Genomic DNA, 16910 nt, shown 5'->3' with positions numbered 1-16910 from the left:
GTGTGGCCAAGAAGTCCTGGAGCCCAGCACACTCCTGCCCGTGGACCAAGTGACCGGGTGTGGCCGTTCCCTGCTGCTGGGCTGGCCTGACTGAGAGCCATGGCTGGGGTGAATGGGCCTCTGGGTCCTCTGTAGCTCGAACCGTTAAGTTGTGTTTCTCAGATGCAGACTTCATGGATCTGGTCTGATTTCTATGACAATGCAGCAGCAGTTTGCTGCACCTACACCCGCCCTGGCTCTCGTAGGCGGGAACAGCGCTGCCGTCACCTGGCATGCTGGTGAGCTGCGTGACTGGGCAGGTGCAGCCTGCTTGGTTCACGGTGCAGTGACTTCCCTGGAGACGGCGATGGAAAAGCTGGGCGCAGCATTTAAGCAGTAAATACGCCTGATGGTTAATGGGAGTCGGGCCCTGGGTTGTGGTGCAGACTGGCAGCGTGGGAAAGGGGCTTAAAAGATATGTCCTAAAAAATCAAGAAAACCCGCAGGTCATTTCAAGTTTGCTTTAGAAATGTGTCTTTGGGGGCTTCCCTGGTGGCGCAGTGGTTGAGAGTCCGCCTGCCAATGCAGGGAACACGGGTTCGTGCCCCGGTCCGGGAAGATCCCACATGCCGTGGAGTGGCTGGGCCCGTCAGCCATGGCCGCTGAGCCTGCGTGTCCGGAGCTTGTGCTCCGCAACGGGAGAGGCCACAACAGTGAGAGGCCTGCGTACCGCAAAAAAAAAAAAAAAGAAATGTGTCTTTGGGGAGAAGTATTCCTAGGGGATTATTTCATCAAATGTTCGCTGGTGGCATGTGTCCCCCTTTGGTGGGGACAAGCCTCCAGGGCCAAGGGCCAAGTCTGGTGGGTGCAGATCTCAGGCAGGCGCACCTGCAGACCAGGTGAGGCATGTAGGAACCCTGGGGTTGCCATGGCGTTAGGCGAGGGGGCCCACCCGAACCACATGAGCAGTTCCTGAGTTGCTGAGACACTTAAGGACCAGCTGGGCTCCTGGGGCCCTGCTGATGTCAGCGGGGCAGGGTGGGGCTGACAGGCAGCCAGGTCTCTCCTGCCAATATAGCAGGGAGCAAGGAGCTCGTGTCTCCAGCCAGCCAGCCCTCCCGCCCCACTGCCAGCCCCTCCCTGGCCCAGGGCAGCCCAGCCACGAGGGAGGTGGAGCCCAAAGGCCAGCCGCTCACGGGGAGGGTCCTCCTCCGCGTGCCTGGCCAGTGGTCCGGCTGCGTGTCTCGGGCTGCCTGACCCTCTGCCCCAGGTGCCTGCTTGTCACAGGTCAGGTCTCTCGTCAGCCCGGGTCCCCGTCCAGGGCTCTGCCCCTGCTCTACTTAGCCTTCCCTCAGGGGACCTGGCGACCCCCTGCTCCCCACCTCCAGATGTTCCTTCACCCCTGCCCTCTGAATCTCACTCCCCAGGGAGCTCAGGGCCTAGACCACAACCCCCAGATGGAGTGGTGTAGACGCCCCCTACCCCGGCCCCATCAGGTCCCCCGAGGCCTGTCTCCTGGGTGACGTGGAAGCTCAGCCCATTAGACTGGGGTGAGCAGAGGCTAGGGACTTGCCCCTGACCTGTAGGCTGGTTACAGAGAGACCCTGTCGTATCCCCGTCCCCGGTCAGGGAGAACTATAAGCTACCGTTTCTACCAGGACGAACTTTCCCATCTTACAGACAAGAAAGCAGAGGCCCGGAAGCATTGTGCTGGCTTGCTGGCGGCTCACAGCTCATAGTGACTAAGGAGGATTCGAGGCCTGGGCCGGCGCGATCCCAGAGGGCCTCCTGTGGGACTCCCTTCGAACTGGGCTGGAGGTGGGGCAGAGAATGACGGGAAGCAGAGCCCAGGGATTTTCTCCTCAGAAAACCACTTTTGCTCTGAAAGTGCTCACAGCCTGCGTGAAGGTTTGGGTCCCTCGGGTGGTGGGGTAAAGAAGCTGGAGTGAGGTGGTGGGACTCCTTAGCCGCTGTGTGACCTTGGGCAAGTTACTTCACCTCTCTGTGCCTCCGTCTCCCCAGTTCAGACCAAGGAGGGTGACCTGATCACAGTGCTCCTCTCAGCACCATCGTGAGCTGTGAACTGGAAGTCAGCACCCGGTGGGGCCTGGGGGTTCAGCGGCCTTAACCGCTTCACCAGGAGTGGGAGGCTCTTGGGAGGTGAGCGGTAGGTTGGGCTGGGGTGTCCGTTCCCTGGGAGGACTGGGAGGCAGCTGCCGCGGTGTGCTGCCAGCAGGTGGCGCTTCGGACCCGCCCGCTCAGCGACGCAGACCGAGCGGAAGGAGCCTCCGTCATCGCCCACAAGGCGGGGACCGGGTGGGGCTGTGTCATCGGTCGCGGAGCTCGCCCGCGTGTGATCGCCTCCCTCCCTCCCTCCCTTCCTTGCGGAGAACTTAACATCAGTGCTCACAGTGGCCGGCACGTTCCAGACACTGGGGTCGAGCCGGGGGGAGGGGGGACTCAAGGGCCTGCCCCCCACGGCCCCAGCTCCCTTCCTGGTGGGGGTGGGGTGGAGTGTGGGCTTCGAGCAAGAGAGAAAGTATAATGTCGGGGAGCTGAGTGTACGGAGAAGAATGGAGCGGACAGAGGCGGTCACTGACGACTCGTTTGAGCAGCCTGGGCAGGGGTGGGGGTGGGGTCGGCGGTCTCTAGGGAGGGGCGGTCCGGAGGCCGCTCCAGGCCCTCGTGCCGGAGCGGGAGGGGGCGCGGGCGCGGGCGGGGCCAGGTGGGGAGCGGGAGCCGGGACAGGGCGGGAGGGGCGGGCGGCGCTCCAGCAGGTGGGGGCTAGGTGTGCAGTTGGGAGCGGCCCCTGCAGGACCCGACGGCACGCCGCCACGTCACCAAGGGTTCCTGCTCCTTGGGAACCGGCTCAGAAGCTGAGCTCTCAGCGCAGAAGTGTCGGTGCCCGTGGTCGTCACTTGCCAGCATAAATGCCAAATTTTGGGTAAAGGAAAATTGAATTGCATTTTCCCATTTGTCACTAGGGAGGCAGCTTTACCCAGGATGTGCGTTTGCACTCCAGGGCAAAGGACCCCGGGTCGGGGGATGGGGGCGCCAGGGGAGGAGCTCGGGGGTGACACTGCAGGATGATGAGTGGGCAGGACGTCTGGGGTGTGTAAACGTGTGGAGGCGGGTGGGCAAAGAGGCTGGTGTGGATTAGTGCTGAGTTCTTGGAGACCTAAGCGAGTAAAACCCGTTAGGACGGTTGTTATACTGAGGGGGACAAAGTTTTGCAGGAAGGGATTTGGCTGAGCTTTGAAGAGCGTTTACATAGATAGTCTTAACATGGAGACGGCGTGGCTCTAACTAAATTTATGACATGACTGCGCTGGGAGGTGGGACGTAGGGGCCGGGGACGTAGGGGCGTGGCCCAACAGGATGGTGACAGCCCGAACATCAGCCACAAGGGTCGGGCAGCAGGGGCGGGGCAGGGGCTGCTGTCCCACAGGCTGACAAGTCTTGAAACTGTGTGCACCTCACTCATTAAAACGACACAAGTTAGAGGAAGCAGGCAGTGCCCTTGGAATAACTGTTAAGGCAAATAATTTGCTGGAATCCATAGCGGCTCTCAAAGTCATCTCATCAGTCCCCAAATCTTGGCACGTCGCCCATCGTGGGGGGCGGGGGCTGACCTCCTCCCAGGGAGCTCTGGCAGCCCTGGGTGGAATGGGCAGGTGGCCAGGTGGTGGGGCTCTTGCTGGGCCCAGTCCTGCCCCTAAGACTCCCTGGTGAACCCCAGGCCCCGCACCAGAGTAAACAGCTCCACTGGTCTCCAGCTGCCCTGCCCCTGCCCCCTGGTAAAGGCTCTTCTGAACCTCCCGGTTCCCAGAGGCACTCGTACACCTTACTGTATAATTACATATTTATGTGAGAAAGGAGAGGCCCTGAGGAGGGGCACCCAAGGCGCTCAGAGAGCGCGGAGCTGCAGAGCTGGATGGGTCCTGCCCCCTCCAGGCACCTGCGGCCCCCCTCCTCCATTCTCCCCTTTCCTTTGGGTGGCGCGGCCCCATGAGCAAGAGGTAGTCGGGTGGGGAAGGCATATCCCTAGGGCTGCATGCAGATATCACAGTAGCAAGGCCTCTGGCTAGGTGCTTTACCATCCGCAAAGCCCCTTGCCCACCTGCAGGTGCTACTCAGGGCGCTGTGGCTGGCGGGGCTCTTCACCGAGCCCTCAGCGCCCAGGCCGGCTGTTCATGGGCGTCTGGGCTGCCGTCCAGGCGGGGCCCAAGGGATTCAGCATTGGTTGAGCGCTGGTATGTGAGGACTGGAAGCAGAGCCCAGCAGGCCTGGGGGCTCACAGTCATGGCTTTGGGGGTGCAGCAGCCAGGAGATGCTGCACCCTCAGATGGAAGTGGAGAGGCTGCCTGGGGGTGAGTGCAGAGGCCTGCAGCCCTTCCCAGATCTGGGCCAAGCCCCTGGATGCCACTGAGGGTAGAGGCCAGGCCTGGGGTCCTCCCTCCACCCTGATTCTGTGAGCGGCCCCTCCTCCGACCCCTGCTTCTCACTGTTCCTAGATGGTGGTGCTCATGGACCCCGGCGAGGACCCTGAGGACACACTGCACACACACCAGTCCCGGGAAACGACCTTCATCTTCGACACTGTGTTTGACCAGCACACCTTCCAGGTGCCCGGCCCTACCCCCAACCCCACGGCCCCGCTGGGCCAGGCCCGCCAAGGGTGTCCTCATGTGGGAGGACTTGGCGGCCAGGTGACCTCATCCGTGATGTCTCATGGGGTCTCCCTGATGAACGAGGAAGTTGGTGCTGTGGGTCACTCCAGGGACAAGTAGCAGACCCCTTCCACGGATGCCGGGGGCCGCCAGGTGCCCGGGCTTTACACGCATTCTCATTTATTCCTACGTGTGTCCATGTGTCCGTCTGTCCACCCACCCATCCATCCAACAAAGCCGTGTCCTGTCCGCCACGGGGCTAGAACACACTCCCTGCCCACAGGGGCTCACACCCCAGCCAGGGAAACAGGCCCAGCTCTCTGAGCAGACAGGTTTCTTCTATTGCCGAGACCTTAATGGCGTCGGAAGTAGAAGGACCAGGTCATTGTCAATTACTGAGCAGCTATTGCATGCCAAGTGCTGTGCTTAAGTGCTTGACACACCTTGTCTTCCAAGCGTCACAGCAACTCTGTAAAATACACGGTGATATTATCCCCACTTTACAGATGAGGTGCTGGCTTAAGGAGGTCAGCAACTGGCCTGAGGTCACACAGCTAGAGAGCTGCAGAACCAGGACAAGGTCCCAGACAGTGTAAGTCCAAGGCTGGAGGAAAGCAGCACCAGCTTTGGAGTCTGTCCAACCAGGGCTCAGATGCTTCTGACTCGTGTCACCAGCCAGGGCTGTTGGAACAGTTAAGTGAGATGAAGAGCAGGCCCAGAGGGGGTTCAGGGAAGGCAGAGGAAGGGGGACCGTCCTTTCTCTCTAGTCCAGCTGAACGCCCACGCCCCCAGACACCAGCCCTGGAGGTGTCCTTCCTTGAATACCCCTGTGGACAGGGAGCTCACTACCCACACACTCCTACCGCTACGTACTGCTGCCCTAAATGAAATTCTGCCAGCCCCAAACTTTCACTCCCTGGTCCTAGTTTTGTCCCATAAGAGGAGTCATAATGCCCTTCCCGGATTTCCCAAGCCCATCACTACTTTCCAGTCCTTTGCATTCTCTTTGATTTCTCTCAGTTCATGCAGAAGCCCTGGAAAGGACTCGTACCTGTCTGGTACCAAACCTGTCAGGCCTCATGGTGGGGGTTATCACTTACATTCTCGTGCGATCCTCCCTCACCGTGGTCTCACTGTGGGGCTCGGCGTGGTCCAGGCGGCTGCAGAACTGGGGTGGGGCTCACGCCGTGGCTGGGCTGGCGGCCACTGTGGAGGTCCCTGTCCGTGTCCAGGGGGAGCAGGGCATTTGCAGGTGCCACACACCTGTCCTCTCCAGACAGCCAGGTGCCCGACTTTTGTCGGAGGGTGCATTTGCCTGTCTTCCTTCCGTCTGTCCGCAGGAAGACGTGTACCTTGCCACCCCCCCAGCACTAGTGGAAGGCGTCATTTCTGGATACAATGTGATGGTGTTTGCCCACGGCCCCTCAGGTGCTGCCAAAGGTCGGTGTCCCCCAGAGGGAATGAGGTTGGTGGCAGCGGAGCTCTTCCTAACAGCACAAGCACCTCGTATGTGCTGGCCTTGCACTGTTCCCTCTGCATCTGTGGCCTCCTTTGGTTCTTTCAACAGCCCTGAAAGGCAGGTAGAACGATCCCCCTGTCACAGATGAGAAAACTGAGCCTCAGAGAGGTAAAGGGACTTCCCCAAGGTTACATAGCTGGTAGGAGTGAGTGTGGAGCTCAACCCAAGCCTACACTTTTCTGCCCATGAGAACCACAGATTTCTCCTCTGCAGGTACAAGTTGGGGTCGGCAAACACTCGCGAAGCTAAGCTACCTCTCCGCCTGAAAACTAGAGTCACAGAGGGTCAGAGCTGGACGGACCTTAATCCCCTCCCTATGCAGGTGGGGAAACTGAGGCCCTGAGAAGCCTGGTCCGAAGTCACAGCTTGTTTATGGCATTCATTCATTCTTTCTTTCATTCAACGAACATCAGGGAGCACCTGCTATGCACTACGCTCTAGCAAAGGAGGAGGGCCATCTGGTCCTTCCTACAGGGCGAACGGGTAAGGAGGAGGTGAGGACCCCATGAAGAGGGACTGCTTAGAAAGCTTAACACATACGTTAATCCTCCTATTATGAGAACAACACGAACACCTTAGAGCGAATTTGGAGAGAAGTACAGACGTCTCTTGGGCCTCCCTCCTCTGACACTGTCAGCGTCTTCGCTTTGTATCCTCCCACTTTCCCTGCCCAGGCTTTCTTCCCCAGAGCAGCCATCAGGCTGTTCAGATGGGTTCTTTTGTTCTTGATTCCAAAATGGAAACTGAGCAGGTCAGAGCAGCCAGGGCGGTTTGCACAGTACAGGCGGCAGGTGTGACCAGGCTCCCGGGGGGCCCGAGCCCAGACCAGGAGCCCGGCCTTGGTGGGCATCCCATGCCTCCCGCAGGTGCCAGCAAGACCCACACGATGCTGCGCATGGATGCGGGGCCCGGCATCTACCTGCAGATGCTCGCTGACCTCTTCCAGGCCATCGAGGATACCCGTGAGAGCACGGACTGCGGCGTGTCCATGTCTTACCTCGAGGTGAGCCGCCTACACCCTCGGCTGCCCTGTCTGCAAAATGGGCCTGATCATGAGTGCAAAACCCCATGTGTTACCCCAAGGGCCCCCCAGCCTGTGGGAAACCTCAGGGCATCCCAGACTTCTTTGGAGATGCAAAGCTCCAGTGATAGGTAAGCCCCTGTGCTTCTTTTGCATCAGACCTACTGCTTCCAGCGTTTCTGTCTCATCCCAGATTTATAACGAAGTGATCTGGGACCTCCTGAACCCGTCCTCAGGGTTTCTGGACCTGCGGAAAGATTCTAGGGGCAGCATCCAGATCGCAGGCATCATGGAGGTCTCCACCTCAAACACCCAGGAGGTGAGGGTCACGGGGGCCCACGGAGGGACATGTGGCTCCTCCATGGCAGCCACACTCACCAGTGCTCACAGAGCAGAGCCAGACACACAGCTCCAAAGCTGCTTTCAAGCTAGAGGAACAGCAAACTTCTGCACCACATCCCCACTCTCTTCACCTGTGCTCAGGGCAGACATCACCAATGGATTACGCACTCTTCCCTCTGCATCCAGATGCAGGTGGGGATTCTTTTTTTGCAGCACTCCAGGCAGTCACAGTCAGAGTCGGCTTCAGGTCTGAAATCTGTTTGCCATCTTGATCCTAAGTCTGGCTCCCATAACGAGGGCAAGCTGTAAACATTTCTACAGCCCTCTGTCTTTCTCTCTCCCTCCAGTCTCTCTCTGTGCAGCCCTTGGGGTGGGCCTCCCATCTGCTCAGAACATTTCAAAGGCTCCCGATTGCCTCTGAACAGCATGGACTCCTCGGCCCCCAGGCCCTGGATAACCGTGTGCTCTAGCCATGCTGGTGTAGGCATGAGGCCACCTGCCCTTAGCACCGTCCCTCGTGGGTTCCAGGTGCAGGAGGGGAGACTTCTTGCCTATTCTTTAATAACAACAACCATATGAGTCTCTCTCCACAATGCTCTGTGGTCCTAACATGCCTGGCACACAGTAGGTGCCCAACAGAGGCTCACTGGCTTGATTTCCACAGCTGCTTGCGCACAAGTGGGTTTCAGGACACCCGCCAACTCCAGCAAATCTGTACAACTGCCTGGAGTTCCATATGGAAAAGGGCTCTGTGGGGAAGAGATGGGTAATCCATTGGTGATGTCTGCCATGGGTAGAGGAGGCAGAAGTGGTGATACAAGTGTCAGCAGTCTGCCATTCCTGCTGGATTAGTTGACTCGATTAGTTAATCTCTTCATGCCACAAACCAGAAATTGCTTCCACTGGATGCGGTTCTGCCATCAGCATCCCAGCCGGGGAAGAGCTGCCCGAAGGAGCTCGGGAGGGCACCTCTCCTTCTCTTGTTCTGCAGGGAGCGTGTGGCCACTCAGGGGCCCTTGACCGTCCGCCCGCTTCTGCCTCTGTCCTCAGACCATGCAGCTCCTCACCAGAGGCAACTGGCAGCGCACACAGGCGTCCACCGCCACCAGCAAAATGTCATCCCGCTCCCACGCCGGGCTGCAGGTCACCGTGCACCAGCGCAGCCACGGCACAGACATGGCAGGGGAGCTGCACACTGGGAGGCTCCCCGTGGTGGACCTGGCGCCTCAGGCTCCTGTCCCCTTCATCCCCGTTACCCGCCTGTGTCCACCTGCCCTTTAGTCTGGGAGCAGGACCCTGCCGTCCTCGTGGAACACCATCCCCAGCACCTAGGACAGCACCCGGTCGAGGGGAGGTGCCCGCTCCACGTTTGCTGAGTGAATGAATTCTCAGCAGGTGTTGGACGTCACTCCCACGGAGCCAGTATTTATGGAGGGCTCCCTGTGTGGCAGGCTCTCCCGGGCACCAGAGACGTGAAGATGAGCAACCCCCAGACCCTCACCCTCAGGGAGCTCAGAGCCTCTGGGGGCGGGCGGGAGACAGATGTGTAGCTGGTAAATACAGCACGGGGAGGCCTGTGCCTTGAGATTCGGGGTCACACAGAGGCTGTGGAGCCCAGAGGAGGGTGGGGCCTCAGGGCTGAGCCTGAAAGGTCATCAGGAGTTTGGTGGGTGGAGGGAGCAGCGTGGCGGGGGCGGCTGTCGGGATGCCCTCCAAGGACCTGCCTCCTGTGCCCGTGCCCCTGGCTCGCCATTGTTTGGCACCTGTTGCTGGGAGTGAGGGTTGTGCTCACCGTTGCCCCAGGGGCCGGAGCCGTATTTGCAGACAGGACCCAGCCCAGCGCCAGGAACAAAGAAGGTGCCTGATGGAGGCCAAGTCAGAACAACAGTAATATTGTCAACAAGGGACATTCTCGCGTCCCTCTAATGCACCAGGCACTTAGCGTTCATCATCCACCTAATCCCCCGACAACTGTAGGGTAGGCGGCCTCCTGCCTGGTTTACAAATGCACGGCTGAGACTCGGGGTGGTGTGACTTCGCCTGCACAAAGGTATCCGGTGGATCCAGCCTTTGGACCTGGAGGGATCTGGCCCGGATCCGTGCCTTTCACTGATGATATTTGTCCTCCACTTTGCAGGCTGTGCTCTGAGTCCTTTGGGGTTTGTCAGTCATTGCATTGCTTCATTCAGTCACTCGTTCATTCACCTGCCCTGCACCTGGCCCTGCCCTTGGCGCCTGGGCTGCTGAACAGAGCAGAGCCTGGCCAGCTGGCCCAGAGGCCGACAGGGTCAATGTACTGTATTGATGTGGTGTGAAATTTGAGGTACAGCAAGGCCAACAGATCAGAAGATGACTGCCTTTGAAGAGAGAGCTTGCTACTCACAGTTCCCAAGAGGAGGGCGCAGGAGAAGCCAGGCCGGGCCACACGGGGAAGCACCAGGGTTGGTCTGGAGACAGAGGGAACAAGGGGAAAACACGGGCCAGAGCCTCTCTCGTGACTTCCATGGGAAGGCAGGCTGAGCACTGGCCAGTTTGAATAATTCCAGCAGGCTCTGGGGCAGAGGATGCCTTTGGTTGTCTGGTACCTGCCCTGCGTGATGAGGGCAGGTAGACAGTGGCCCAGAGTGTGGGAGCCCCAAGGAGGAGGGGGCGGGGTGAGGGCTCTGGGTTGGCTGGTTTGCTTTTGAAAGGTGTGCTCACGGGTGACTTGTTTGTTATCAGAAGGAACTGGCAACCCTGGGAGGGGCAGCAGGGCCCCAAGATGACAAAACATTAAGATACAGAAAATAAAAGACATGGTTCCTACACAGACAGATGTGGGTACAGACAAGCCGAGTGTGATGGAGCCCTGGGAGTCTGCCCGGGCCAGCTGGACGGGGCCATGTGCTCAGGGGGCAAGGTGGAGACCAGCCTCCTCAGATCTTAGCTCTTGGAGAGGCCACTGGACAGGGGTTCAGGCCCTAGGTTCTTGTTCTCCCTCTGCTCCAAATAGCTGTGTGCCTTTGGTCAGGCCCCTGTCCCTCTCTGGGCCTTGGGGGTTTTTTTGTTTGTTTTTTTGTTTGTTTTTTTAGTTTTATCAATTTATTTATTTATTTTTGCTCTGTTGGGTCTTCGTTTCTGTGCAAGGGCTTTCTCTAGTTACGGCGAGCGGGGGCCACTCTTCATCGCGGTGCGCGGGCCTCTCACTATCGCGGCCTCTCTTGTTGCGGAGCACAGGCTCCAGACGCACAGGCTCAGTAGCTGTGGCTCACGGGCTTAGTTGCTCCGCAGCACATGGGATCGTCCCAGACCAGAGCTCGAACCCGTGTCCCCTGCATTAGCAGGCAGACTCTCAACCACTGCGCCACCAGGGAAGCCCCTGGGCCTTGGTTTTTTTTTTTTTTTTTTTTTTTTTTTTTTTTTCTTTTTGCGGTATGCGGGCCTCTCACTGTTGTGGCCTCTCCCGTTGCGGAGCACAGGCTCCGGATGCGCAGGCCCAGTGGCCATGGCTCACGGGCCCAGCCGCTCCGCGGCATATGGGATCCTCCCAGACCGGGGCACGAACCCGTATCCCCTGCATCGGCAGGCGGACTCTCAACCACTGCGCCACCAGGGAGGCCCTGGGCCTTGGTTTTTAAGCTGTATACTCAGGTGGCCTAGTGGGCTGTCTTCAGGTCTGGTTGGCTATCACAGTCTGTCATTTCTTCATAGACAATCACTCACAAAAGAGCTTGTTCCACGGCACACGGTCTCTGAGCAAACCCCCGAATTCCGTGGCACAGACACGTGACGCGTGAGCAGCTGCCATGGCCTGGGTCGTGCCGGCAGCTCCCACTCAGTGGAAGGAGCAGCTCCCGTGTACTGCTCGCGTCTGTGGGCCCACCTCCGAGCTGGCCTCTTACACACGTCGCCCATCAAAGCCTCACCGTGACCAGAGCAACTGCCTCTTTGGACAGATAAGGAGACTGAGACAGGCTGGGAGACCTGTCTGAGATGTCATTTAAGCCATTCTCAAGCCATGCTCCAAACTGGCTCTAAAACCCATGTCCCTTAAAGAGAAAATGTTATTTTCCTTTCTGATTTCAAATGTAACCAAATCAGTGCAGAAAATATGGAAAATACGGTTAAGCCAAAGGAAGAAAATTAAAGTCCCCACAATGGCTGCACTGAGAGGCAATCATCCCGGTGGCAGTTTGGCATGTGTCCTCCTAAGGCCCCTTCAGGCATCTTTATACATTTGTTCAGTGCTCAGACATCCAGCCACACTGTGGGCCAGATGCCTGCCGGTGTCCAGGCTCTGGGGACAGATGGCCAACCAAGGTGACAACTCCATCATGGAGCTTATGTTCTGTGGGGAGCAGTTAGGGAAATAACAAACGCATAAAAGAGCAAGATAATTGCCGAGAGAGCTAAGCAATTTGAAGGAAATATACAGAGTAGCATGGTACCCCCGAGGAGTGAGGGGGGGTGGGCACTCCCGCAGGAGGACCACTAGGCTGAGACTGGGAGAACGAGAAAGCTTCGGCATGGGGGGGACTTTCTCACGAAAACACACGCATTCGTATTTTTATCATAAAAAGGGGACTGTTTTTTGGGGGGTTTTTTTGCAGTACACAGGCCTCTCACTGCTGTGGCCCCTCCCGTTGCGGAGCACAGGCTCCAGACGCGCAGGCCCAGCGGCCATGGCTCACGGGCCTAGCCGCTCCGCGGCATGTGGGATCTTCCTGGACCGGGGCACGAACCCGCGTCCCCTACATCGGCAGGCGGACTCCCAACCACTGCGCCACCAGGGAAGCCCTCTGAGCCCTTTTTTATCTCATTTCACAGAGAGCATCTTTTCAACATTGGTAAACGGCTCTACCTTACCCCCTTTTCTGGCTGTGTGGTATTCCACCGCAGAATCTGGTGTCGTTTTTGTTTCCACTCCCTGGGCTGTGGGAGTGTAGTCAGTGCATCCACTCTGAGCCTCCCAGGGTGGGGTGGGGTTATCGCATCCTCTGGACCTCAGTCCCCTCACCCTGGGGCCTGGGGTGGGGAGATGGCGGGGTTGGGGCGGGGAGGACCACCTCCGCGCCAGCTGGCTTCTTCTCACTCAGACCCAGAACCGAGGCAAGAGGATGAAGGAGGGCGCCCCCATCAACTGCTCCCTGCTGGCGCTGGGCAACTGCATCAACGCACTCAGCGAGAAGGGCGGCAGCCGGGTGCAGTATGTGAACTTACGGGACAGCAGACTCACACGCACCTGCTGAAGGTATGAGCCCCAACCCAGAGACAGGCGTGGCTGCAGCATCTGACTGCATTTTTCAGGATTTACCTGGGCCTAAGGGCCCTTCCAGGAACCCCTGAAAGCAGGAAAATCTCTGCTTTATCTGGAGAAATCATCTCTAGTCACTGCTTGAATCCCCCCTCCATCCCTCTGAGTGTGGTCCAGCCCATGCTTGCACACTCCCAGGGACAGGGAGCTCACTACCTCACCAAGGCTGCCTGTCTCATCACAGACAGTCTGAGAAAATTCCTCTTCACACTGAGCTGAATGCTGTCACCCCTATGCTACAGCAAGGCAGGGTGTAGGTAAACAGATAGGCAAAGCAACAAGTAAATGGCTCTGTAAGTTTGGCCTCTTGGTCTAATCTACCTGCATCAGAGTGGAAGTCAGGTGGGGTGGGCCTGCAGCAGGTCCATCTCAGCCTGAGCGTCACCTCCCTGAGCATTGACCCCTTGGTCCAACCTCAGCCGCCCTTCTCAGGGTTTGGAGCAGGAACCCCAGATGGGCTGGTCCAGAGGAGCCCGGGACGGGTAGGGGAGGGATGGTGCCCCGGGCAGGTGGGAACCCCGGCTCCCACCACCCCCAGCTCGTGCCTTCCACTGAGCAGGATGCCCTGGGAGGGAACAACCGGACGGTGATGATTGCCCACATCAGCCCAGCCACCACGCACTTCGGAGAGGTGCGGACCATCCTGCTCTACACGTACTGAGCAGGGAGGCGCGGACCACCCTGCTATACCCTTACCGAGCCAAGAACATCAAGAGGAGGCTGAGCCGCTCCCTCCCACCTTCCCTCACCCCCTCCCTCTGTGTTACTCTCCCGCCTGCTCACTGAGTTCTACAGCTCTCCCTCCAGAGGCTCTAGGGGAGGGTCCCCTCCAGCTCGCATGGCTCCTGGCGCTTGGCTTGTGGCCACATCCCTCCAGTCTCTGCTCCGCCTGTACGGGGCCTTCCCCTCCTCCCTTTGCTCCTCCCCTTCTCCTCTTCTATGAGGGCAGTTGGCCTTGATATTCGGGCCCTCCCTAATCTGGGATGATTTCATCTCAAATCCTTAATTACATCTGCAAAGACCCTTTATTCCAAATAAGGCCACATTCACAGCTTTCAGGGAATGGAGTTATCTCTGTGCCTGGCATCCTGTAAGCTCTCATTGTGATCTGATTTACTTAATTCTCAACAACTTGCTCCCTAGGAGGTGGGTCCTATTATTATCCCATCTTACGGAGTGGGCAGCTGAAGCACAGAGAGATAAAGCAACTTCTCTAACCTACCACAGCTGGGGCAGAGCTGGTGTTGGGGCCCAGGGAGCCTGGCTCCAGAGTCCATGCCTCACACTGCTGTGCTGTTCTGTCTACACTGCTGTACTCAGTGTAAAGGATTCATCTCTTTTTTTTTTTTTTTTTTGCGGTACTCGGGTCTCTCACTGTTGTGACCTCTCCCGTTGCGGAACACAGGCTCCGGATGCACAGGCTCAGCGGCCATGGCTCACGGGCCCAGCCGCTCCGCGGCATGTGGGATCCTCCCGGACCGGGGCACGAACCCGTGTCCCCTGCATCGACAGGTGGACTCTCAACCACTGCGCCACCAGGGAAGCCCAAGGATTCATCTCTTAAGGCTGTGTGACAGTCAATGAGATAATGCACATTAGCGACTTAGCACAGGAGTGAGTAGTGGCCAACATGGGATAGGTGTTATTTTATTATCATTATTACCATTTGTCGACAGACAAGGGACGAGCCCTTCCCAATGTCCAGCTCTGAGCGAGGCGCCACCATAAACCCATCATCAGCATCATCAGAGCTTCTGCTCCCACACGAACCCTGAGCTTAGCAGAGGAGATGGCAGCTATGAGACAAGAACCCACACAGATGAGTGTTTCATTTCCAACTGTGGCAAGTGCTCTAAACGAAAGCCACAGGGCGCCGCAAGGAAGAATCACAGAGAAGGCCGAGTTTAGAGGGGTCTTCCACCAAGGGGGACTGGCTCCTGCAAGGGACCTGAGCCCCGAGCGCTAAAGAGAGCGTGTCTGCGCAGACTGAGGGCCGGTGTGCACATCTGGTGAAACTTCAAGTGCGTGCGCCCTGCGGCCAGCAATGTCACCTTCCACATCTACCAAAGAGAAACTCAGACCCACGTGCTCAGGGAAGTCGTGTCACAGGAAAGCCCCAAAGTGCCCGTTGAAGAGGAGGGGACAGCTGCCTACTGTGTCCCTGTTCCAGCCCACTCTGCAGCTGTTACAGAGAATGGGGTAGACCCATCCGTGCAGACGGACAGCCTCTAAGACACATCGTTGGACCAGAAAAGCAAGTTAAAGAACAGCAGCTACAATCTGATATAATTTACATAAACCCCCCAAAGCTGAACCAACACCCCCAAAACTCCCCATGTGTATCTCTCTAGATACATGTATATGTATCTATATATAAAACCGCACAGAGAAAGATTCGGAAGGGCACACACCGAAATGGTAGCAGTGGTTACCCATGGGGAGGGTTTTCAAAATCCTCTTCATGGATTGTTTGAATTTTGGGTTTTTTGTGGCAAAATATACTAACATAAAATTCACCCCTTGAACCATTTTAAATGGCCCAGTTCGGTGGCATTAAGCACATTCACCTTTTTCTGCGACCATCCCCACTGTCCATCTCCAGAACTTTCATCTTCCCAAACTGAGACTCTGCCCTGATTAAACACCAACTCCCTCCTCTCCCCCATTCCTGGCCCCTACCCCCTACTTTCTGTCTCTGTGACCCTGACTCTCCCAGGGACCACACATGTGGATCTTATGGTGTTTGTCATTCTGCATCTGGCTTATTTCATTTTTCATCATGTCCACCCATGTTGCAGCAGGTGTCAGAATCTCCTTCCCTTTTAAGACAGAATAGTACTGATTTAAATTTCCCTGACAAAACGTGCTTGCATCTTTCTGGCATAAATCCATTGGGTGACAGGTGTCCTTCGCGGGGCAGCCAGCTGGCCCTGACCTTGGCCGCGTCTCGCCACCAGGTCAAGCACAACCTGCTGACTGTGTCCTACCACATCGTGCAGTACGCGGACGTCATCTCCGACCTGGGCAGGCAGATCAAGCACCCCAAGGCCAAGGTGGAGAAGCAGGGGAAGGAGAAGAGAAGCATCCCGGCGGCCGGGATGCTCAAGGTAGGGCCGTACATGCACCCAGAGCCTCCTGCTGCTGGGCCGTCCGGGACACCAGAGGCCCACTGTGTCCTCCTGCCCTTCCTGGAGTGGTGTCTGCACCGAGCACCCCACACGGGGTGACCGCCGAGCCCGGCCTGGCCTTTTTTTAAAAAATATTTTATTTATTTATTTATTTTTTTGGCTGCATCTGGTCTTAGTTGCCGCATGCGGGATCTTTCATTGTAGCACATGGGCTTCTCTCTAGTTGTAGAGTGCAGGCTCAGTAGATGTGGCGCGCGGGTTTAGTTGCCCCGTGGGATCCTAGTTCCCCGACCAGGGATCAAACCTGCGTACCCTGCATTGGAAGGTGGATTTTTAACCACTGGCCACCAGGGAAGTCCCCCGCGGCCTCAGGGAGCAGCCGTCTCTCTGCTCTCTTCTAATCTCTTCCTTCTTATCTTTCTTCAGCTTTTCTTCTTGCTGCCTTTTTTTTTCCTCCCAAATCAGTTTTTTTTTTAATTTTTTCATTTTGGAATAATTTTAAATTTACAAAAAATTTGCAAAGATACTACAGAGTTCCCCTAACGTTAGCGTCTAGGGTCTTCCAAAAAAGTGCATTGAGGCAAAACTCACACAACATAAAATTCACCATCTTAAAGCAAACACTCCGTTCAGCACATCCACCATGTTGGGCAGCCGCTGTTTCTGTTTTTGTTTCTGTTTCTCGTGCTGAAACGTTTCCACCCCAAACTGAAACCCATGCCCACTAGGCAGCTTCTCTCCATCCCTCCCTCCTCCCCAAATCGGTTTGATCTAGGCCTCCTTTGGGGGTAGAGCACACCATAGTTTTACCCTAAAATTAATCAGTAAGTTAAAAAGGTGCCCATAAAAAATACATGTAATGAAGTCAAGTAAACATATGTACACACACACACACATGTTCTTTTGGCTTATTAAGTTTTGGCATAGTAAATAAAGGATTTTTGAAAATCAATAAGAA

At 57.0% G+C, this 16910-nt stretch overlaps 1 pseudogene across 1 annotated transcript; it reads left to right on the top strand.

Annotated features, from left to right (window-relative positions):
• The first annotated feature begins 199 nt into the window (after positions 1-199).
• Positions 200-16051, top strand: LOC308628372 (kinesin-like protein KIF19; annotated as a pseudogene). The gene is made up of 12 exons: positions 200-278; positions 1058-1194; positions 2216-2295; positions 4494-4604; positions 5990-6077; positions 7035-7171; positions 7383-7508; positions 8582-8767; positions 12607-12761; positions 13384-13455; positions 13494-13586; positions 15782-16051. The product of its transcript is annotated as a kinesin-like protein KIF19 (transcript).
• The last annotated feature ends 859 nt before the right edge of the window (positions 16052-16910 follow it).

The sequence above is a fragment of the Mesoplodon bidens genome, assembly GCF_964165515.1.
Source record: "Mesoplodon bidens genome assembly, chromosome: 15".
In the NCBI taxonomy this organism is placed as follows: domain Eukaryota; kingdom Metazoa; phylum Chordata; class Mammalia; order Artiodactyla; family Ziphiidae; genus Mesoplodon; species Mesoplodon bidens.
Note: the sequence above shows the minus strand (reverse complement) of the source record. Positions and strands in the feature narration are given on the sequence as shown.